Source organism: Actinia tenebrosa, unplaced genomic scaffold, assembly GCF_029948245.1.
Source record: "Actinia tenebrosa isolate PJP-AT-01 unplaced genomic scaffold, QUT_ActTen_1.0 PGA_scaffold2__45_contigs__length_23673736, whole genome shotgun sequence".
Lineage (NCBI taxonomy): Eukaryota > Metazoa > Cnidaria > Anthozoa > Actiniaria > Actiniidae > Actinia > Actinia tenebrosa.
In genome coordinates, this window is record NW_028292579.1 from 2806671 (window position 1) to 2830372 (window position 23702).

Genomic DNA, 23702 nt, shown 5'->3' on the forward strand with positions numbered 1-23702 from the left:
CAGCGTGATTAGAGCCTTGAGCCTCTTGACTGCGAGTCTTACAGGACAAAATAAAAGAAATGTCACGAATTCCGATATGATGAAGGCTGTGACTTCTTTTGTATTTTACTGTTCTGCTCGTTTTCAGGATAATCGTGAGCAATCAATACCATTAACACCCTGACCGTCACCAAGAAACAAAGAAGTAATACTCAAAGGATTGACAAATGAACAATGAAGACATTGATTTATAAAGTGCTAGATTCTTTGAGGCTTGCTTCTTTTCTTGTCGTGAGAAAGAATACTGGTTATATGAAAGAAAAAAATGATGATTGAGGGAATGACGTGACTAGAACGCACGGACCCTTTTTTCTCCAAAGAAGAAACAAACCGTCCACGGGTTTCTACTGTATTCACGCAAATATGACGTCATGTATTTGATTACATTGGTCGTTGTGTAAGCACGTGTTATTCCCTCGGGTAAATGTTTTATTCTACGCTTGAAAACACTTATTCAAACTGAAATAAAGGAAAAACATTAATGCGCATATTTACTAGTATCAAACGGTTTGTCTGTGCTGTTTTGCTTCAAGAAATAAAGCTCCTGTTATACGCCTAAAACGTTTTGCTAAAACTTGTTTTCAACGTCGTTGAGAGACAAGATTCAAGGGAGTGAAACACGACATAATCTCGTTCTAAAACTTCTTCGCGAAGTTTCGTTTGCCGGCACGAGTATAGCTAGTGTGAGCAAGTTTAAGCTAAACGTTTCAACTTGTGAAAGTAACTTAAACTGAAATCAGGCGCGCGAATTGGCGAAGCCGCATGAGTTAATAAAGTTTTTAACTCTTGAAATCTTTGTTTGTTCCTCTTTGTCTTTGGGTGTATTTTATTTTTGGTCGGGTGGAGTCTAGACATTAAAGGATATTTTTCAGCTGTTGTTTTATTTCTTTTATTTTTTATTTTTATGGGTCAGACAATAAATATCACACAATAAAGGTTCGATGTTCTTTTATTATCAACTGCGTGATCTAATGAATTCCAATGAAAGGATTATTTCAAACCCCCGATTATTTTTTTTTTGTTATGAAAATTTAAAAATCACGCCTTAAAAAACAGAAAATTAAGGGTCACGTGACTGGTCACGTGACTAATTAACATAATGGTGTTTTTTGCCTAAAATAAGCGTTTTTTCGGGTTTTTATTCTCCGTAGGATACGAATATATCCTTTTCTGGTCATTTTTCATGTTTTGGGCAAAAAACATTGCTCGAAAACCGTCGCATTTTCACCAAAAAATCAAGATTTTTGTGGGATCCCTGTGTAAAATGCTAGTATCCAGTCTCTTGGTGTGACTTGTGCCATTTGAATCTTGCTTCCTTCGCAGTTCGACGTGTGTCAATCTGTGGAAATATAAAGAGAAGTTTTTACAAGAACAAAAACATTTTATTAGCTCGTGCTCCATCTAACAGAGAGATAAGGACACGAGAACTATGAAAGGTAAGAATTATTGTGTTTTTCTGCGTTATTCTGGCGTTTTTCCGTATTTTTAACCAGTTTGTAGATTTCGAAAGTTCGATTGACCTCCACGACACGTGTTGGCTTTGAACTCTAAGAATTTCACTTTTTCTGGCAAAATACAATTAAATTTGCCACAAATATGTAATTTTAGAAAGTTTTCAAACAGTTTGTAAGCTTAATTTGAGTATATTTTCATTTTTTCCATATTTTGAAACTTTGGTCATCATCGTTACACGAAACTTGGTTCGTGAAATTTTAAAACCTCCCCTCCTTCGTTAGAACCATGAAAATCCTAAATATTAATGTCCTAATGATTTATCTTTCTTTGTATTGCAGTCTTAAAAGTATAACTTACACGTGAAATACTCCATAAAACTGTCCAGTGATATGTAACAAGATGGCTGCCGATATCTGACATCTGAACCTCATTACCATACTGCATCTTGACTCTAACCAATATATAATGGAATACTTCAGTATTAATCTGGTAATGATGGGAATACTGCACTAAAACAAGCAGCAAAAACACTTGATACAATGTTGTCTATGAGTATAGAACTGCAAGTCAACCTGTTGATGACCCTGTGACCTTCATAACAATATGGACTCACACTGTTGCTGTATGGATGTTGACCTGAATATCAACCTGATGACCCTGTGACCTTCATAACAATATGGACTCACCTTGTTACTGTATGGATGTCGATCTGAATATCAACTTGATGATCCTGTGACCTTCATAACAATATGGACTCACCTTGTTGCCACGAAAATGTTGTTCATATCCCAAGCAGCAGTTTATTACTAATCATCAGGTATGTATATTACTCTGCAGAACAATTTAATACATAAGTTAGTTATACAATGCTTTGTTGAGGCACTCTATGGGCTTTTATTTCTCAAAACCAACATGGTAGATGTCAGACAACCACAGGGTTCCCACTTTACAGCATGGTCTACTGCTGACCAGTACTGTATACTGACAGGACTGAAGGATTGACATGGATTATGCATTAAAGAACATTTATACCATTTAGTCTTAACTGGTAATATAATCATTTCAACTAATATCTATAATTGATTCAGGTTTCTAAACACACATCTCTTTCACTTTTTCAACAGCTTGATGACAAGTATTGGTATGTGTCACCATTAGATTGTGATGATACTACATTGCATCAAGCTATTGCCAGCAGATGTATGACAGACAAGTAAGTTAAACTATTAGCTATGTTATAGGATATAGAAATGCATCCATTCGAAATTAGTTTTTTGTTTGTTTTTGTATTGATTACAGTGCAACTACTGTAACTGGGACCACTTGAACAGTTAGACAAGAAAACAAATTAAAATGTAGAATGAAAACAATGCATTCCAGCTTTGGGTAGTGGAGCCAATTAGAAACCTAGGCAGCATGAGAATCGTAATTTGATCCTGATGTTGGATTGTATTGTTTTCATTCTACAATATGATTGGTTCTCGCTGTCTAGGTGGGCCCAGTTATAGTAGTCAAACTGTAAGAACAGATGTTAGTAAAAGAAAATGAGCATGAATTTCACCTATATTTTATTATTGGTTAGACCTTTACCTTATTTGCAAAGTAAAAACAACACATGCACAGCCATTACACAAAGAAATAATACTCAAGGGAATGCCGCATGAACTAAAATCAATATCTTTGCCTTTTTTCACCAGGTTGTCAACATCGTCAGCCAAGCATCATGTTGTCATAGTGATGATGTTGTCAAGGCCTGGACAGTCTGCAAACATGATAAACAAGTAAGTTTACCAATACATAGCACCTCTCTTACAATAACAACGGTTTCCAAGCAAAGTATTGTTTTAAGGAATGATTCAAACTCTCGTATTTTGTTGCTCTATTTTATTATGACCTCAAATGCAAACAATATTGTTTCAAATGCTAAGAACCATGGTAAAGGGAGGGGGACAGAAAAGCAACAGCGCAAAGAAAAGTGGGAAAAATTGTATTTTTTAGAATCAAAACAACAATAAATAGCAGCCAAATACTGGATATGTTATGGAATAATCACTGGTTTATAAAATATTTGGAAAGCAGAAGTATCAGAGCTATCAATTCAGCTGCAGAGTAAAAGGAGTCCCAATTAACCTCATTGGCTCAGGCATAATGTTTTCCCATCATTTCAGACCATGTGTAATTCCCTTGATTCATGTATCTTCTTGTGTACAATCGATAAACAATCATTGTTTTAAACTAAATGAAATGGGAAAACATTATGCCTGAGCTGAGGAGGTATATTCTTATCATGGTTTACCATGCTGTCTCCTTGTAAACAAGCTTGTGTATGATCTCTGACTGCACGTCGGCCTACTAGGAGCCTGTTTTACTGATATCAATCTGAACTTAGCTCACTGTAGTCAACACTCACCAGATCTCTTTGACTTTTTTCAACAGTTTGTCAGCCTCTCAGCCAAGCATTATGTTGTCATAGTGATGATGCTGTCAAGTTCTAGCCAGCAGATAAATGACAGACAAGTAAGTAAGTTTAGCTACTTGATATCATGTTAATATTAAGGTACTTCGCATACATAGCAACAGACCCCTTGATTTCCTAGAGGAATTGTTCTGGGGGACAATACAATAGGCCATCTTTGCTTATGCAAAAAAAATCCATTTGTTATGTTCCCAAGAACACTTATTCCTCTTGGGACTCAGTGCAAGGGGTCCATACATGATGGAATATGTGTATCTTGTATCTGATGTTCAACTTGATTCATTGTTTGCAACTTATCCCAGCAATTGGAATTCTCATTAGGGTTCATCCAAGGGTGATCAAAAAGACAATCAAAGTCTTGGTGTAAGACTAGCATTCAATAAGTAATAAAAAATAAATGGGATTTAACAGTGGCAGTTGTAAAGAGTGGCTCTTTATCAACTGAATTCCAATTGGAATTTAGAAGTTGATTTTGTGGAGAGAGGGTGGAGCATCCAGAGAAAAACCCTTGAAGCACAGGAGAAATACAATGAGCAAACTCTACTCACATACGACACAGATATCGAACCAAGGTCACATCACTGCAGCATGCTTACTCCTGTTTTCAAACATCTGATTTTGCCATTTGATCCTATCTCATGTGTGTCAATTAAAAAGGGTTACAGATATTGACAGTTACATTCTGTTTTTCTTTCTAGCTACACCATATCTGTCATATTCAGTTATACCAATCTGTTGTGCTGTAAAGACTTATGAGATGATGTAGCACCATCAAGATCAAGTCAATCAGTACTGATGACAGGAATCATCCACCAAGGATATTAACATGAATAACATGGTTTAGAGATTGAAATCTAGAAACATCCAGAAATTTCTAACCAAAAAAAAAAAAATTTAGCATTTTTCAGAAATTAAAAAATTGGGGAAAAATGAAAAGTTACTACCTCTAGGCCTAGGAGAAAAGTATATCTTGTATAGACAGAAATGTCAAAGAAAAGACGACAAAAAGACATGCATTTAAAAGAAACATTTTGTGAGAGAGTTTTCAAAAACTACAAAAATTTTTGAAGATGGATCTGAAAGCATTTCAGAGCTTTACCTAGGCCTAGGGGTAAAAAAAGAGCTTTAAGATTTCAAAGAAAAAATTAAATAGTAAAAAATTATGTTTTTGGCTAGAGGACTGGTAACATGCAGGGCTCAAAATAACACAAATGTTTGTGCAGGACAAGTAAATTTTGACTGTAAAATTCTTTCACCATTTTATTCTCAAAATCCTATGTGAATTTTTTTTCTTATTACTAACTGCAATCAGAAAAATGGGATTGCATGTTGCCTGCTATTTTGAACCCTGCAGATAAGTTTATTTCACAGATACTTTTGTACACCGTAGGAATATTCTTTTCATTGTTTACAAATCATCTTGATTCAAAGAATTTTCTCACACTGCAATGACAGTAAGATTTAAAAAATCCCTAACTTTATTTTGTATTTTAAAGACTACAAGCATAATTTCAGTATTCACAAAAAAATCACCAAGAAGGTGTTTCAGTTCCTTGCAAGACTTTATCAGATAAAGATGAATTAGAATTTATTCAATCTGAAAATGTAGTCATAAAAGACCTTGCAAAATTAATTGATTATTGAATATGGAAAACAACTTTTGACAACCAGTCCTCTAGCCTCAGATATTAGATATAGGAGAGTGTTTCACCAAAGCATTTTAGATACTAACTCCAAATCAATTAATTATCCAGTGCTTGACACCAACACTAGTCCACTAGTCTGGAACTAGTAACTCTTTGCTGTGGGCTAGTGGAAATAAGGACACTCTAGTCCTGACCATAGGCTAGTGGGTTTTTGGAAGGTTATGAAGGGAAAGTATTCCATTGTCCAGGAAATATATTCTGAGCTCATAGATTACTCTGCTAAACTACTAGATTTATAGACTTACTAGCCCATTGCCTTGTATCTGCAAAAGTGAATGTCAAGCACTGTTATCTTAATCAAAACATTTTTCAACTAGTCAAGGGTTCTCAGTAAAAACCAAACAAATTTGTTTTGCTCATGCAGTTTTAATTTTCACAACTTGAAACAAATTAAGATTGGCTGCTAGTTTTAATAAATATTTTTCTTTCAAAATCTACTGGGAACCCTTCACTAGTTAGAAACACTCTCCTATATCTAATATTATTATCATTTATTATTTGTACCAGAAAAATGAAATACACTTGATACCTCCCACGAGGTCCTACCAGCACCAAACAGAAGCTGCCCCACCAGGCCAGGAAACCACAAAAGGCGGTACAACATTGCTGCTCTTGGCAGAGTCTAACCTTGAGGCTATGATCAGATGATTGCTCTGGCGGTGAAGGTTGTAGGTAAGGATACCAGGTGATGGCTCTCTGCAGATTTCATGGGAGTACGCTGATGGTATGGATGCCAGTACACTGTGCAGGTTAGTGTGAGTAAGAGCAGAGATAATCATATCTCACTATTCATGGGTGTGTACAACAGTGATAACTTTAGGGGCGGTGTGCTCAATAGACTTGAACAAGACACCATTCAGACTTTCATACAAGTAGATTATCAACCTGGAAAGACTACAAGTTGAATCATTTCTAGGTGACCTAATCTTGAGTTCAATGATGTTCGGCTAGACTGATATACAAGGTTCTATCATAGGATTGTAATTTAATTAGTTTTTTCACCAGCAAAAAAAGACCTCAGTTTCATATTTAAAAAATAACAATAAAAATACTCTTATCAAAAAACAAAAAAAGTATATAAACTAAAAGAAAAACAAATGAAAAGAGTCATACCATGAATTCAGCAAAGTGGACTTAGCCAGGAATTTCCGAAGGGCAAGGTCCCAAATTTAATAAGCTGCCATTTTATTTGAGCCCCCAAAATGCTGAACCAAAAGGGGGAAAATATGAAAATTATGGTATCAATTCTAAAAAAGCTGCCATTTTGTTGCTCATTCAGCAGAACCAAGAAAATAAATTTAAAATGTGGAAACCTTTTATTACTCAAAAGTCACAGTGACCACCAAATGAAGAAAATAACTATTTAAATATTATAAAAGCAAATATATCTCACTAATTTATGACATGAAACTGAGGTCTTGATAATTTCTTTGAACAATTAAAAATATTATTGGCAAATGATACTGTATTTATGAGATCAACTCAATTCCAAACTATTCAAAAAGTTTTGTAAGTTAAATAACAAAGTCAAAAAATATATATTGACACAGAGCAACTACAGTAAATGTATGATTTGACAGGATTTGATATAATCAAAGCTTCTAGTGATTTGAAGCTTATGACATTATTTTGTGATGCAAAATTTGCAGACTTTTGAATTAAATTTCCCACAATTATGTTTGACATAATCTGTTTGAAAATGGATCATTATATTACGATATTTACCAATTTAGTATATTACTGATTGACTAAAGTTTGGTATTAATTCAGCTGTGCAGAATCATGGAGTATAATACGCCAAAAGTGCAAACAAATCAATGATTACAAACAAGGCCAATGTGAAATGAAATATCAATGAATAGAAGACAAGGTGAGCCATCAGAGAATGGCATTGAAACACCATACCTCACAATCAAGAAACAATATTACAATTGAATGGAATAAAACTATTAATACAAGTAAAACCAAGAGTTGTTTTACCATGAATGATTATGTTCAAAGCACTTGTATTATATGCACAAGCTGTACAATTCCAAAGAGTCTCATTTGATCCAAAATCAATGACTATGGTATATATTATGCTTATATATACTTTTCATTTGGCAAAGTCAATTATCATACATGTAGTTGCTCACGATTCAATTCAAAATTACGAAGACACATTTGAATTTTATTTTTTCATTCATTATGGCTTATTTACTTCTGCTTAGAAGTTTTTTGCTGGTGAAAAAACTCATCTAAGGAAATAAGATAAGACAAAAATCCTTATACTAAACTTGACTAAGACTAGGAATAAGACCAAGGCTTTACCTATCCTCCCTCATCATTAAATAAAATAAACTTTGATGTAAAGTTAATAGAGTGGATTTGTTATCAGCACAGGGCCGTAACCAGAACTCTTACAGGGAGGGTGCACATCGAATAAAATCGGGCGATTGATCGTTTCTTTTAACAAAGCAGAACCAAAAAAAAAGGTAACCCAAAGAAAGCAGAACCAAAAAAAAAAGGATATGGATGAGCGGACCTTCAGCTTTTATGTGGAGTGCACATGCACCCTGTGCTCCCCCCTAGTTACGGCCCTGCAGCTCGAGTAACGGTTACTCACACATGTTGATGTTGCTGATCTGTTCATGTCTTGATCCAAACAAAATGTGGTTGTACAACTAAATCATGCATTGGGCTCCAAATACCAAATCCACTCTAGTTATTTCTAAACTAAAGTTTTCTACGAACAACTCCTTCAGCACTGATTTTCATAAAGTAACCTTCAAACTTGTTCTATTTTGTAATGACATCACCATGCAGTAAGCCTTACTCACACAGCAGGCATGTTGAATGGAACGATTGATTCCTCAACACAAAGCCTTGCATTCAAGTTCTCAAAAATAAAATGATGTGCATTAAACCAAAGGTTCATAATGACCTGAGAATAAGCATGACAGCTTTGCATGAATATAGGCCCATGAACCCTGCAAACGCTGGTTTTACATTAGGAAGAGAAAGATTGCACATTCAAGATTTTTTTGAGCTTAATTCGGAATCCTGGTTTTGCCATAAAAAAATGTGATGTGATGTCATTATGATATAGCAACATGATAATCCCTGTTCCCTTGAGATAAATATAGAAAAATAGGCTCAGCCCCCTAGCAGACTCTGAATACATTAACACTTACTGGAATAAATTATAGACCCATTCCCTTAGCAGACTCTGAACACATTAATACTTAATGAAATAAATTATAGACCCAGTCCCTTAGCAGACTCTGAATACATTAATACTTAATGGAATAAATTATAGACCCAGTCCCTTAGCAGACTCTGAATATATTAATACTTAATGGAATAAATTATAGACCCATTCCCTTAGCAGACTCTGAATATATTAATACTTAATGGTATAAATTATAGACCCAGTCCCTTAGCAGACTCTGAATATATTAATACTTAATTGAATAAATTATAGACCCAGTCCCTTAGCAGATTAAGAATACATTATAGACCTTAGTCCTCTAGGGAAACATAAATTAATTGTTGAAGGGTACAGAGCATAGGTTAGCTTTTCATATTAAATTACATGGTGGTAGTTTCCTTTTCGGGATAGACCAGCTCATTTTTCACAAGTTAGTAGCCTAGAAACTTCATGTTAGTCTTGGCAAACCAGGGTTGATAATCATATACACTTTAAGGAAGTCTGAATACCGCCTTAAGTCTATTGATTGCATCACTCTAAGACATACATCACTGCTGTACAGTAAAACCTATGGGTAGTGAGGTGTGGTTATCTTATAAGTCTCTTACTTGCACTGATCTTCACAGTACAAAGGCTGGCTTACCATCAAGGTACTCTCATGAGTCTGTAGAGAGTTCAGAGTCTGATATCCTTATCGACAGTGTTCACCATCAGAGCAAACACCTGGTTATGGTTTCATAAGATGGCTCTTGTCGGAACAGTAAGTACTGCGTGGTCCTGGTCTACCGGGGTAGTGACACTTGGTGCTGGTGGGACCTCAGGGCGGTATTTTTTTTACAAGTCCAAAAAGGGCGTGGAGAGGGTAAAGATGGAATTCATTAAAAAACACAGGAAAACCACTAAGTCCAAAGTGAAACTTTATTTTTTAAACACAACATGCACAATAAGACCATTTTTACAACTCCAGAAAGAAGGCAAAAATTTTCTAAGTCAAAACAACTTACCAAGTCAGTCATCATCTTCATTCTTTTTCTAAGACTGAAAAACAGCACAAGTGAAAAAAATTCAAACTCCAAATTTGCAACCCTACCAAAAAATTCCTAAGTCCCTTGCTCCTCCTCGTCATCTGCCAAGGTATACCAAACATCCATAACAAACACTCCCCTCCCCTTCCAATAAGAGCAATCCCTCCCCCTTAATGCATACACCCCCTCCCCCCAATTGAAGTTTATCCCCACCCCTCCCCAATGAAGTTGATCCCCACCCCTCCCCAATGAAGTTGATCCCCACCCCTCCCCAATGAAGTTGATCCCCACCCCTCCCCAATGAAGTCGATCCCCAATGAAGTCGATCCCCACCCGTCCCTATGTAATAAGTTCAACCCAGTTGTAATTGATCACAAAAATTTTATTTTCAAAGTGTCATTCACTTTCAATTTTTCAAAAATGTAGTTATTTTAGTAATAATCGTATAATTTGAAGGTTACTACTATTTAAGTAGTTTTGTCAAACGTTTTTAAACTGAGCAGTAATGTGTCCGATTCTCATAAAATCTTTTTGTATCTTTGATTTTTCTCCACCCCAAAAAAACCAGTTTGGTGAGAGTGATTTCACTTCAAGAAGTCTCTTAGAGGCAAACAAAGTATAACAGCAAATGTTTTGAAAGATTTCGCAAATCTTGTGTTACTGTCACGTTAGGATGACGAAAACATAAAACGAATGCTTTTTGGTCTTTTTTTGGTCAATTACAACTGGGTTGAACTTTATCTCTCAAAATCAATGATGGACAACAGACAATGTAAGTGTGTTGTGTTGGTGAGGAGCTTGTGATCATTCGTTTGAGGCATACTAGCAAAGTAGGACTAATCCTATTGCTGTAGGCAAAGACACTACAGAATTTTCACAATTTATTGGACTCTGGAGAAATTGTATCAGCTTTTATCTAGTTTGCAAAATATTAAAATTGCAATCAATGCAGTCCCTTCATTATGAGCAGCATACTACAGTGCAAAAGTATGCTGTACTTTCAAATCAACAACTATTTTCATTCTTGTTCATAGGAGTATTGCTCTTTTTCTGCAGTGTACATATAACATGATTGCAGTCGTACTGACATACACTCAGTTTAATTTTCCTCTAATCCAATCTGAAAATTAACTTTGCTCAGCTTAGGTATTTGTAGAGAGCAAACAAAAAAAAACATGAAAATTTATCAGCAAATTAATTATCATTAACAAGCAAAATTCCTTTCTGTGAACTTTGAAGCAATTTTACTTTGACCAAAATTTATAGAGGAAATTGTTTGAAAATTGAAAGAAAAACGTTATTTATTATTGTTTGCCCTCTACCAAGGATTTGCAGCATGCCTCAAACGAATGTAATGCGTGGTAAGTGTAGTTTCACCCCTCCCCCCTTGTGTCAACATTTTTATTTCTCAATAGTCACAGGGAACGTATTGAATAGTGAGGGGGGGGGGGGGGGGGGGAAAGGGTAGGGTTTGCTGGTATGTCTCTATTACTCATTATCATGCAATCAATCAATAAAATAATGTACGAATTGAACAGGAGATGAACTAGAGTGACTGCAACAAACTCTGGATTGGAATATCAACAAGGTATTTCATTTTACCCATGAATAACAACTTGCATTAAACTAATTATGCCTTTTTTATGATTGCAATCTCCTTGATACAAGATTGTTGAAGAGAAATGAAGTACATGTAGATTTGAAATCTTTTTCTCTCTCATTTTTTGTACACCTCTAAACATATTTGTAATTCCAATTAGTTTGCTGCAGTCAATCTTCATGCTTATTTATAAAGTCAAGTTTATTATGATTTGATCATTTAACTAGCAGCGAATTACCAGCCGAGTCTGTGACCTATCGCACCATTGTTCATGATCTTCATTTTTTGCAGTAGTTGGTGTTGTGACAAACAGAGACAGAGACCAAAAGAGTAAAATTAATGACAGCCCATACTAAAGGTTTAAACATCTTTCACATGACATTCAATACCAACACTCCCATGACATGACCCCAGACTAAAGGGTGATGTTAACATACCACTCAATGCCGACACCACCATTAAATGGACCCATACTGAATGTTAGGTATCTTTAACATGACACTTGATGCTGACACCCCCATTACATGAGCCCATACTAACACCTGTCTACAGTGAAATACTTACCTCTGGTGTACTTCTAGATTCAATCAATACAGGATACAGGTGAGACACTGGTATAAGATATGTTACAACACGGATAACTATAGAATCTAATAGAAACTGTTGTATAGACATTGTAAGGTCTATTCTGGATGATCAACATTTGGAAGGCACATACTTTTCAGAAGCAGGTAGGTATAATGCATTAGAAGAGAAGCTGAACTGAGATCAATATTACCTTACTCTCAATAGCAATTAGGTTTTCATCAATGGCAGATTCATAATCTAAAACATTTATGTTGAATTGAGTATAAATTAAATAAATACTTTTAAAATATTTTAATACTTTGTTTAAACAAAGATTATAAAATCATAAACTAGTTATTGTTTAATTTGAGTTTAACTAAATTTAATATGTTGCTCAGATTGTACTGTGCATTAAGTTAGAAGTAAAAGAGAATGTTAAATATTCTTTTTTTTTTTTTTTTTTCAAAATAGAAAATATTTTAAGTTGTAAACTGTTTTGCCATTTCAGCAAATAAAAACCATATTACATATTGTAAAAGAGGGCTTTTCCATTAGAAATCCCTATGCTTCCAGCATGCAGGTTCTATCTTGTTTCACTTTGTTAATTCAACATTTATGCTCATCTTGGGTTGTCTTTTCCTGTTCCAGCACACTATCACTTGCGGTTTCCCCCATTAGGTTGTCTGGATTTACATTATTTTCATCTTCCTTTCATCTTGCAAAGAAAGCACTTCTTCAATAGCTAGGCTTGCAATCATAATTTCACTCACTGTTTTCACGCTTTTTTGTCCTTCAGATGTCTGGAACCAATGCATTATTTTCTCTGTACTGTTTTCTTGCATCATGATGCACCATGGGAAATTACTTGTTTGATAGGGTTGCAATCATGATGTTTCACTGACTTTCTTCATACTCTAATGTTCTACAGTGTCTGGAACCAAAGCATTCTTTCCTCTGTACTGTTTTCTTGCATCATGCTACACTGCTGATCTTGTAATGGTATGTAGCACTTGCTGGCACATCTTACATTTCGATTGGTTGTCAGTTCATGCTGAGATTGGCTGTTTGTTTGTTGTGTCTCAATCTGGGAGTTTTCTTATTGTTGGTATTGACACTTCAGGGACTCCTTTACCACTGTCCCAATTAATGTTATTAGGGTTGAGCTGGATCAAAATGGCTTCCTTGACTCTGCGCATGATTATACTGATAGGGGTCTCTATCTACTCATTCAACATCTTCCTAGCCAAGGCAATAACTGGGCTTGTGTGCATGCTCGGCAATCTCTTGTGCTCTTTTTAATTCTTTCTTGTGCAGGTCTTCCTGTTTCTTTTATGTAGACTTTGTCACACTCGCTGTAGGGCATCCTGTAGACAACAAATTCTTGTCGGCCAGGAGGAACTTTGTCTTAGGGGGTGCACAAATTAGCCATGTAGTGTTGATTCTGATGCGAAGGGAGTTTGTATGCCATGAAGGCAGCAAAGGGTGTGAGAAATGCCTTGGAAGATCATTGTTCAATGGGCTTACAATCATAGTGTCTAACAGACTTTCTTCATGCTTTAATTTCTTTCTAGTGTCTGGAACCAATGCATTCTTTTCTCTGCACTGTCGTCTTATCTTACAGATACTTTGCAAGATCTTTTGGCAATTGGGCTGCTTATCATTGGGTTGTTATAACATGTATCAACAGCGTCTTGTTTGTCTCCATTTAGATTTTTAGAATTACTTTATTCTTTCCTCTTCAAACCTTGGAACTACCCAAGACTAAATTAGTGCTTTTTACATGATGAAGCCCTGATGTAAAGAGTCACTAGAATGATTAAACTAAATTTAAAAATTCAGGGGACACAAGGGCTAGATCGACCATACTATAGTATTACTTTATGTTTCAGATATATATCTATATTGTACAGTACTTTTGGTGCTACTTTCAGGTATTGGCATCAACTTTTCCTAATGTTTTGTTAATCCATTTTTGGTCACCATGGGATGACAGCAGTTTTGCAATTAGAAATAAAGCAAACAGCCCAATACCCGAAACTCACTCATACAAGTCTTTTCTACAGTGATCGGTAGTCATCATTTTCCTTTATCCTTATTTCATATTCCATTCATTTTTCCACTTTCAATCAAGATTTTAAGAATCTTTATCGTTGAACAAGGCATTGGATAAAGGTAAGCATGCTTACAATGTTTTTTTATCTTAAAAAAAAACTTGTACTTCACTTAAGTCTTGTATTAATCAGATAATCTCTTAGTGAGTTTGATTTCTTGTACTAAACCTTAATTTATTGTGTTAAGCGTATATCTAACTGAATTATGTACAGGAGCTGCTCAGTCCATCAAAGTGTTAAAATCTTAATTACTTCATGTCACTTCACTTCACATTACTTCACTTGAATTGCACACACAATATTGACAGTAACAAACCTTGATGATGGTTAATAGGGCACGCCCCAGGGGTTGTTTACCCCAGGGGTTGTTTACCCCAGCTTGTGTTAATCCCTAAAAACCCAAGGTCGTTATTGACATTGATTCTCGAGATTTAATCAGCAGAACTCCTTTATATCTAGTATAGCATGTTATACAATGTTCAATACTGAGTTGTGTCAAGTCCATCATATTTTTATGATTCTAATGTTCTTTACACATTACTGACATATTTTGTTCAATAACTAAATGTCTCTAATGCCTAGGATATATCCTTGACCTTTGACTAACTTAGCTCCTATGTCATGGTGCTAATCAAGATATGTATTACTTTATAATCATATGATACTGCTTAGAGCACTTTTTTAGTATGGTCATCTAGTGAAATGGGATACTTTTTTACATAAAAATGAAACATTAACGAATTAAATGTTTGAGTAATGCATTAAACATATATTTCAACATATTATTAATTATTATTATTATTATATATTAATTTATTTGGTTTACACATTTTAAGTTTATCAGAATATTTAGCTTGCGTTTTTCAAGGAACCAGATCATACAATGCTAGTAATGAAGATATAAACCACAAAGAACACCTTCTAAACACATTCACTTGTCAGACAACAAAACTTTGCATCAAGACACAAATTAACCAGTAAAAACCAATCAACACAATTGCCTTTTATACAAGACCAAAAAGAAACCAGTAAATACTTATCAACCCAATTGCCTTTTATACAAGTCCAAAAAGAAACCAGTAAATACTAATCAACACAAGTGGCCTTTTATACAAGTACCTGTTCAACAACAAAACAAACCATACATAACAAGATATTTGCATGGAAGTACAGTGCGTCATTTTATCCATGCCTTCAAACAAATTCCCTGGATGAGATCAATATGGGAGTCTTTTAATACTGGCTTTAAGTTATACATCAAACTCAAAAAACCCTTCTCCCTCTATAGAGGAAAAAAATCCTGTTCTACAGCAGGCCAGGATCTTACCACCTTCTCAGAATCCAAGAGACTGAACAGCTCTCTTTTCTTTAAGCCTTTACCTTTCCTTCATCATTAGAGTCACAAATGCTTCTCCCTCTATAGAGGAAAAGAACCTGTTCAACAGCAGGCCATGATTTATCAACCTTCTAGGATTCCAACAGGCTAAACAGCTAATGTCTACTCTTTTAGTCTCCGACTTTCCTTCAACATTAGACACCAAAACACTTCTTCATCTATAGTAGGCCATGGTCTATCAACCTGATAGATTCCAGCAGCCTAAACAAGTAGATACACAATCTCTGTAGTCTGCTTTTTGATTTGAAGACATGACATTTACAATTGTATTTAATAGCTAAAGAGAGAATGTTTAGGACATGGGTGTCACAGTGGAAAATAAGCAACACTCACCAAGCAGCTTTAAACATATTAGGTTTCAACAGCTTTCCTTTAGCTGGTAGTTTGTTTTATTGGGAGCTGTCAGTGCACACTTTACCTCTCTCCATTAGTTTGTTGTTTTAAAAGTATCCAAAGCTGAAGCTACAAGGATTAGAGAGATGATGAAACAGACATAAAAATCCTAAGGATCAAACTGTGAACCTCTATCTCTGAAGGCTGCACACTAACAAACTGAGCTATGCCTGCTCCGTCACAAATAACACAGCTCACACAGTTCATGCTTTTTTTTAGGAAGCTGCTTGAAACCAACACTAGAAAACGTGTAACAAAGATTTGCTGTGTATTTTATGGTCATTGAAGTTTATAGCCATTTATAGTCATTTAATACTTTAATTATTTATACTAGGCACTGGGAATTATTTTAAGCAAAAATTAAATTAAATATAGTTTCAATTTTAAGAAAATTAAATTAAATATAATTTCAATTCAAAATATCTTAACAAATATTAAAATAAACCTTAAATAAATTTGCTTGAGTGGCCACCAGACGATGGTTTGAAATTAGAGTTTGGACTTCATATACAAGATACAGTAAATGTATGAATACATCAGGCAGAACCTTGACTTAGAGCCATTGTCTTGTGGTTACTCAAGTGAATTAAGGTAAGGTCTATTCAATTCTTTTAAATCTGAGCGGTAAAGAAATGTTAGCATGTGTCACATTATTTGTAACTCTACTAGAAGAATGGACACCAAGTAAAGTTAACCATTCATTCATTTTAGCATGTAGCCTCGTACTGAAACGTCACAAGCGAAGCACATCTTGGAAGTGAGCTATTCAACTACTCTTATAATGTTCTACTTTACCTACTAATAGTAAACAAAATTGTATACCCTACATTAATCTTTTTATCATAATAGACCTACATTTGTCTGTACGATAGTCCCTATTATATTCTATAATTATCAGTGTTATAACATATCTTAAACCAGTTACTCACCTGTATCCTGTATTGATTGAATCTAGAGGTACATCAGAGGTAAGTATTTCACTGTAGACAGGTGTTAGTATATCAGAGATGAGTACCAACCACAGATGGATTGATAATCTTTAAACAAAGCATATTACAACATGCATTGTGGACTCCTACAAGCTTCAATGTTTTCATTGTAAAATTTTCCTTTTTATGTCTCATTATTTTGTCCAGCACTGTGTTAAATTATGAAACTAAATGTGACGGTATCCAGTGATTCTAATGAAACCTTAATGTCTCAATATCTATATATTAAACCTAAGCAGTTTTGGATTTAAATATCTTTGAGAAAGTTAGCTATAAATAATTCTCAGATATCTGATTGTTAAATAGTCTGGCAATATTCTTGAGGCAAATATTTCAGTCTTTCACGATACACCATGGCCATAATTTACTGCAATCAGCTGTGGAGTCCTATACAAATCAATTCATGCGTCACCTCTGAGGTCTGACCATCATCAATAAGTAGTTTTGGTTAGGTCTCTGCCGTGATCTTAGAGTTATTCCGAGTTCTCCAGTTTTCTCACCTGTGAGTTAGCCGTTCCCTAATTGCTAGTTTTTTTCAAATTATAAACAAATTTATTTTCTATGATTTTGAAAATGCACGTCAGGAAACTAGTACCAATAGTGAGCTTGATAACAAAGATGGGTTGAGTTGACATTAAAGTGCCTTGTACGACAATGAAGCAAAACGATTTCATCAATATTTGAAATTAGTGCTACATGTATATGTGTTGTACATAGTAATGTTTTTACTCTATTACTTTGGCTTATCTGTAACATTTCACATGTGCCTCTTGAATGTTGTTCACTGAAGTGGAGCCTCCTAGAAAATACAAAACCAAAGAATTAAGTACCTTGTAATGACATTTTTTTGGGATACAAGCTACCCGTTGGTTAACAAGAGGGGGACCAAAGGTGACATAGCAGTAGTACACTCACCTCTTAGGGTCAAGGGTTGGATTCCTGGACTAAGCATTGCATGTGAGTAGATCATTGACTGATTGCTTTGAGGGTTTTTTTCTCAGGGTGTTCTTTACAGTTAGTATAAAGTTTCACGAGAAGTGGCATCTAATAAGGCTAGGTTAAAATATCTGTTATGGTCATAGAAACGAATTTAATCAAACAATTTTCTGCTAGGTAGAAAAAATATGCAGTCAAAGCCTGCATGTGGATACTGCCATTTTCAACATCATGAAGATTTCATGACTGGTGAAGTCATATGTCACATGATTGAAAGATGTGTCAGCAGTGTTCAGCAAAGTATGTCTGTCCAAGTTTGACTCACATTGATCACATATTTATAGAGCACTTACAGTTTTTTATGTGGTCACGTGACTGCTGAATTCATTTCACATGATTGTCAATGTGTGTAAGCAATGTTCGGCAATGTTTGTCTATCCAAAATTGACAGACTGTGGTCAAGTATTTGCAGACTTATCACAATTTATATGTAGTCACATGATTGGTGACGTCATATGTCACATGATTGGCACCCATTTGTAAGCAAGGTCTGGCAATGTATGTCTGTCCAAGTTCGACTGACAGTGGTCAAATATTTGAAGAGTTATTACAGTTTTTATGTAGTAACGTGATTGATGACATCATAGTCACATGATTGGCACCCGTGTGTAACAATGTCCGGCAATGTATATCCGTACACATTTGACTGACAGTGGTCAAATATTTGTTTACAGTTTTTATGTAGTCACGTCACAACAACGATCTGATTGACTCCGAACAATATCTGAAAGCATATCGGACAAAAATCGGTATTTGATTTGGGTTTCCTTTGGTATTTCACTTATGCACTCAACAAGATGACATGGCTACGCTTCTATTCAAACAGTAGTCACAAAAATGACAAGGCAATGGCTGAAATGGGCCTGGACACCAGTGTGTTGTCATAGCAACTACAGTTTGTACATGCTCCATACTTTGAATACAATTATAATTTAAAGTTTGAACAACATTCATCAAATACTCTCAGATACATACTGATGAAAATATGGCATCATTAATCTCCTAATTAGCATTAACTTGAAGCTTGAATATCTTAAGAACCGAAAATGCTAACGAGAAATGAAATGCCGGTTTTCTTCTTTTGTAAAAAGCTTTAGCATGTGTATAAATAGTAAAACTTGGAGATATTTTATTGCAGTGTCACTTGAAGCCCCACAATATATTATTTGGAAGAATAGGTTGATCTGGCACACAATTCAATCAAACCCTGTTTTTTTCCTCTGGGTTCTCCAATATTTATCTTTCCTTGAGACTCTAACAATCTAAATTTCAATTCTATGTTTTAATTAGCTGCACAATGACTCTGATCAGCTATGAGTTTGTTTCTGGATATGGATAACAGGTCTGAACAGAGACTTTTTCAAGGAAATGATGGCACAATATGAACATTTGGTAAGAATTCTTTAAGAGAGCATATTAATTCATTTCCCTAAAAAGCTGTAAGCATTATGCTATTAACAAGAACAAACTAGGTCAGCCATTTATAGAATAAAGCTAAACGATAATATATATTTCTTAAAATAAGGTGACTGTACTTTAAGTTTGTTCAGGAAAAAGCGTCAATATAACATGGTATTGTATTGGTAGAAAATATATTCACATATTAATATTGGGCTATGTCACTTTGCAAATTCACCAAAAGCGAAATAATCCATACCCTTGCCCCACTATGTGGCAATGTTTTTAAAAGACCCCCCTAGCCCTAAAAATTCTATTATCCTGTCATACAAACTGTATTGTTCGTGCTCTAACCCCCCACCTCTTGGACGTTTTGTGTGTGTGTGTGGGTATGTGTGTGTGGGTGGGTGGGAGGAAGGGGATGGAGATGGATAATTTCTGGAACTATATAATATGCAATGTATTTTCTCCCACCAGTCATCAAAATTTTGTCATCTCAAAATCTAAATTAGTTTACATTGCATTGAAATTTTTAGAGCCAAAATACGTTTAAAATATAGCATCAAGTGATGAGAATCGTTTTCAGCTTGCAAAATAATATAAAAGTCGAAGCAATTGATCAAGCGAGTAGTTCTTTAACACAACTAGCAGTTTATCCCTTTGAATAGCTGAATTGAATCAAAGCATGAACAGTAAACCAAAATAATCTATCGCCATGAAGTTCGAAGATTCTTAAAATTCCTCGCTTAGAAGTCATTAACATCTTACTTAAAAATTCTTGTTTTAGTATTTTGTTTTCGTTTTGTTGATTAATATAAAAGACGACTGGGAAGCTTAAGGTAATAAGAATAGATAAAAAAACTCTCATTCACCTCTTTCCTTTCCAGTCAACCTCCCCCTAAATTAAACCCTCTCAGTTTTAGCCAATCAGAAATTCCATATGATTGAGTAAAGACCCCTACAACCAATATTCTATCATTCACTGGCTGCACCACAACCCATTGCTATCTGACTTTATTATATTCTTACACTTTGGTCTTAAACCTCTCTGTATGTCCCATTCATTGCCACAACCCATGGTTGTCTTACTGTCTCAGCATTCACATAACCAATCAAACAGTGCTTATATTCATTGCCACAGGCTAATGTACTTTGAATGAAAATAATTGTTCATTAAAAAAGCAAACTATTAAGTTCAATGTCAAAAAATAAGAACTCTCCTGTTCAAGTTGTCTTAACAAGTACATAATTAAGCATGGCAGGTTTCATCCAAGTGCTATTTTCAAGTGTAATGTTTCCATACACAACAACACTAAACTGTGAGTATTATGTAAACAATCAAATGATATTCAGAGAAAGCATGCATGTTCAGATCCAAAATGTTTCAGTTTTGATGAGCAGCACTCACTCATGAAACCTCCCACAGCAGATAGTAATGTTTTGCTTAAGAATGTTTGCCATCTTCATGTGCAAGAGTAATACACATAACATACCAGCAAATACAGCTATCAAAAAGACTGGGGGAGCAGAGTAAATCATTCATAATCATCTCCAGATATGGTTACTTGCCTGAAATTAAATTAAAGGAAATCATTATTCATGTATTGATCTATATCAAGACTGATTCCATGAGTCAGTTTAGGCTGAATTTGTTTGATCTGCTAATGAGTCCATTGCTTAAATTAATGGCTGCTCAATTGCCAGCCTTGATGACCAGCCAAAATAGTTTTAGATCAGACATCACACAAAACATCCTTAAATTCACAAAGCAAAAAATATTAGAGAAAAATTCCAAAGAATGGGGAAAATGGGAAAAAACTATAAAACTAAGACTTGGGAAATTATTGACATCAATTTTTATGGACAACAAACACAATTCCCCTAATTGTTTTCCAACAGTACCTTTTCATGATTGCTAAAATAATATACACCTAATATCATTTTATAACTAAAGACTCGTTTGTAAAGGTTAACTTAAAGACACAAGAAGTAATTGATGGGTTGCAAGCATTCCCAAGAGAGTTAAAAGACAAAAAACATGGTGGCCATTGTGGTACCATTAGCAATTGATGCTAATGAGAAATCGTTTGTTAAATGGTACCAACGTGGCCGCGATGCAAACAAAGAATAGTAAAAATGAAATGTCACTAGTTATACAACCACAAAGGAGCAAAAACTATGAATTATAGAAGCATTTAATTAATATTTTGAATCAAAAAATTGAATTATTTTGATTTTAGCAGAGTTTTCGCAAGCAATCATATATTTCTACATTCTAGAAAACTCAAATTTCATTCACCTCTAATTCACCTTTTCGGTGCTAGCCCTCAAGGGGTATAAATTGTTTTAGATTGTGTTACGGTCACCAAAAAGTTCGGACATTGTTCTCAAATTTCCGTACAAATTTACTGACTCTAAATGAAATATTTACTTGGTTGACGTTAAGTAAAGTTCTCTAAATAAGTAAATAATCATTTTTCTAGCTTGATTGAAGCTTTTCCTACTGCTGCTAAGATAGCTAACTAAAGGAATCTATCTAAATTTTCTCTTTAAAGTCAGTGAATTTGTATGGAAATCCGAGAACGATGTCCGAACTTATTGGTGACTGTAACACAATCCAAGCTAGCGCCGAAAAGCTAAATTGAATAGCTTTTCTTAAGTTCTTAAGGCTTTAAACATCTATTTTTCAATTATTTTTATCCTAGCTGTCTGACAACGAAACGAAAAGCCATGTTACACTTGTCACTATTAAACACTTCAAAATATATATCTTTTTAAATTGCATGGTTATTCATTTATAAATAGGTAAATTACGAGCCTTAGATGAGCCTTATCCATTGCATATTTAAGGAATATAAAACGCACACGCATGTCTCTGTACTGTGATATAAACACGCTATTGTGTATTTTTCAATTTTTTTTCTTCAAAAAAATATATTGCCACAAAACAAACCCCAAAGCAGTGTTGGGTTTTATGTTTTCTAGGGAGGGGTAAGTGAGTACACGTTTTTGTCTTCAAGCTACGAAGAAAATAAGTTTAAGAAATACTTTAAAAGACATTGTAAATCGAACAACGATATCCGAAAAAGTATTAATACCCTTCTTTAGGCTTGTTCAATGATTAAAACCCATTCTATGAACACAAAATGGATGCTTGAAAACAAGTTTTACAGCGACGAGCGACTTCACACGTGTCACAATTAATGGTCGCTAATTTAACGACAAGACCACAAATATCAGAAAAAAAGCCTTACGAAGAAGATAAAACATTTAAATTCAATATTTCAAGGGTTCTTTTAAGGTTCTGAACGTTTCTTACCGTAAAGAAATAGCAATTTTCGTCTCCCTTCGAACTCCGCCATCTTGTTCATGTGTATCGCATACCCATAAATCCTTGCGCGATTATACTCAACGCTTTCAACGCGGAACGGAAGAACTGCGGAATGGCGGAATATTCTAAAACGCGGAATACACGAAGAAATATATATAACATAATATAATAATACTAATAACATAAAATAGGTCCGCTATTTAAAATCCCGCAAAGCTGAACTCCAATGTATACCAATGAATGAATGAATGCTAATAAATAAATGAGTGGACCGCTTCTTTGAAATACTACATCCTAGCAGCTGTCGCTTTACTCACCTCATCTGGCAAACATCAATAAATAGACTACCCTGTCTGCTTGCAGAGTATGAATAGCCATACAGCTATGTATAAATATTTAGAATAGGCACCCTTAATTTTGTTTGTGTGTTTGTTTTTTGTTTTTATACTTTTGAGCTCTACCCTAACTTAAACCATATATTCTTATTTCCCTTAATCCTAACCCTAACCCTTATTTTCGTACCCTAACCCTAACGTACCCTAATTCTGGTACCCCTAACCCTAACCCTAACAATATGTTCTCGTACCCCTAACCCTAACCCTAACAATATATTCTCGTACACCTAACCCTAACTCTAACAATATATTCTCGTACCCCTTACCCTAACCCTAACCATATTGTGAGTAGGAAACTGCAGTATTTGAATATTTCAAATCGGTCTAAAAATTGCCCTATAACAACTGACTCATTAATTTTTATTCATAATAATAAGTAATGATAAGAAGGTAAATTATACACCTTGAAAAGATGAAAAAATTTACTGACGTTTCGGACGCTAGTAAATAACCGTATTCAGAGGTCGTTTCACTGGATGTGAAATAGTCATAGTCTAGAGAAGTTCACATCCAGTGAAAGCAACTTTCAACCTTCTAATCAATTCTCAATCCATATTCGTCCATTAAGTTTCTTTTTATCAATTTTCTTTTTTCTTTTGCGTTGACCAAAACATATAACTTTTCGATCGATTATG

The 23702-nt window shown here is 34.8% G+C and overlaps 2 long non-coding RNA genes across 7 annotated transcripts; one reads left to right on the forward strand and one right to left on the reverse strand.

Moving 5' to 3' along the window:
- Nucleotides 1–970: 970 nt before the first annotated feature.
- Nucleotides 971–22721, reverse strand: LOC116294396 (uncharacterized). Of its 6 annotated transcripts, none has more exons than XR_016120447.1 (10): nucleotides 22661–22721; nucleotides 20835–20910; nucleotides 17685–17746; nucleotides 9871–9904; nucleotides 4519–4601; nucleotides 3905–3985; nucleotides 3085–3256; nucleotides 2254–2325; nucleotides 1852–1945; nucleotides 971–1378 (listed from the first exon to the last, which is right to left on the reverse strand). It is a non-coding gene; the product is annotated as an uncharacterized LOC116294396 (long non-coding RNA). The 6 variants fall into 6 exon arrangements; XR_016120446.1 differs by having other exon boundaries at nucleotides 4519–4844; XR_016120445.1 differs by having other exon boundaries at nucleotides 3905–4601.
- LOC116294406 (uncharacterized) lies at nucleotides 1939–4806 on the forward strand. Its single transcript, XR_016120442.1, has 5 exons — nucleotides 1939–2311; nucleotides 2619–2707; nucleotides 3192–3275; nucleotides 3931–4011; nucleotides 4669–4806. It is a non-coding gene; the product is annotated as an uncharacterized LOC116294406 (long non-coding RNA).
- Nucleotides 22722–23702: the final 981 nt, after the last annotated feature.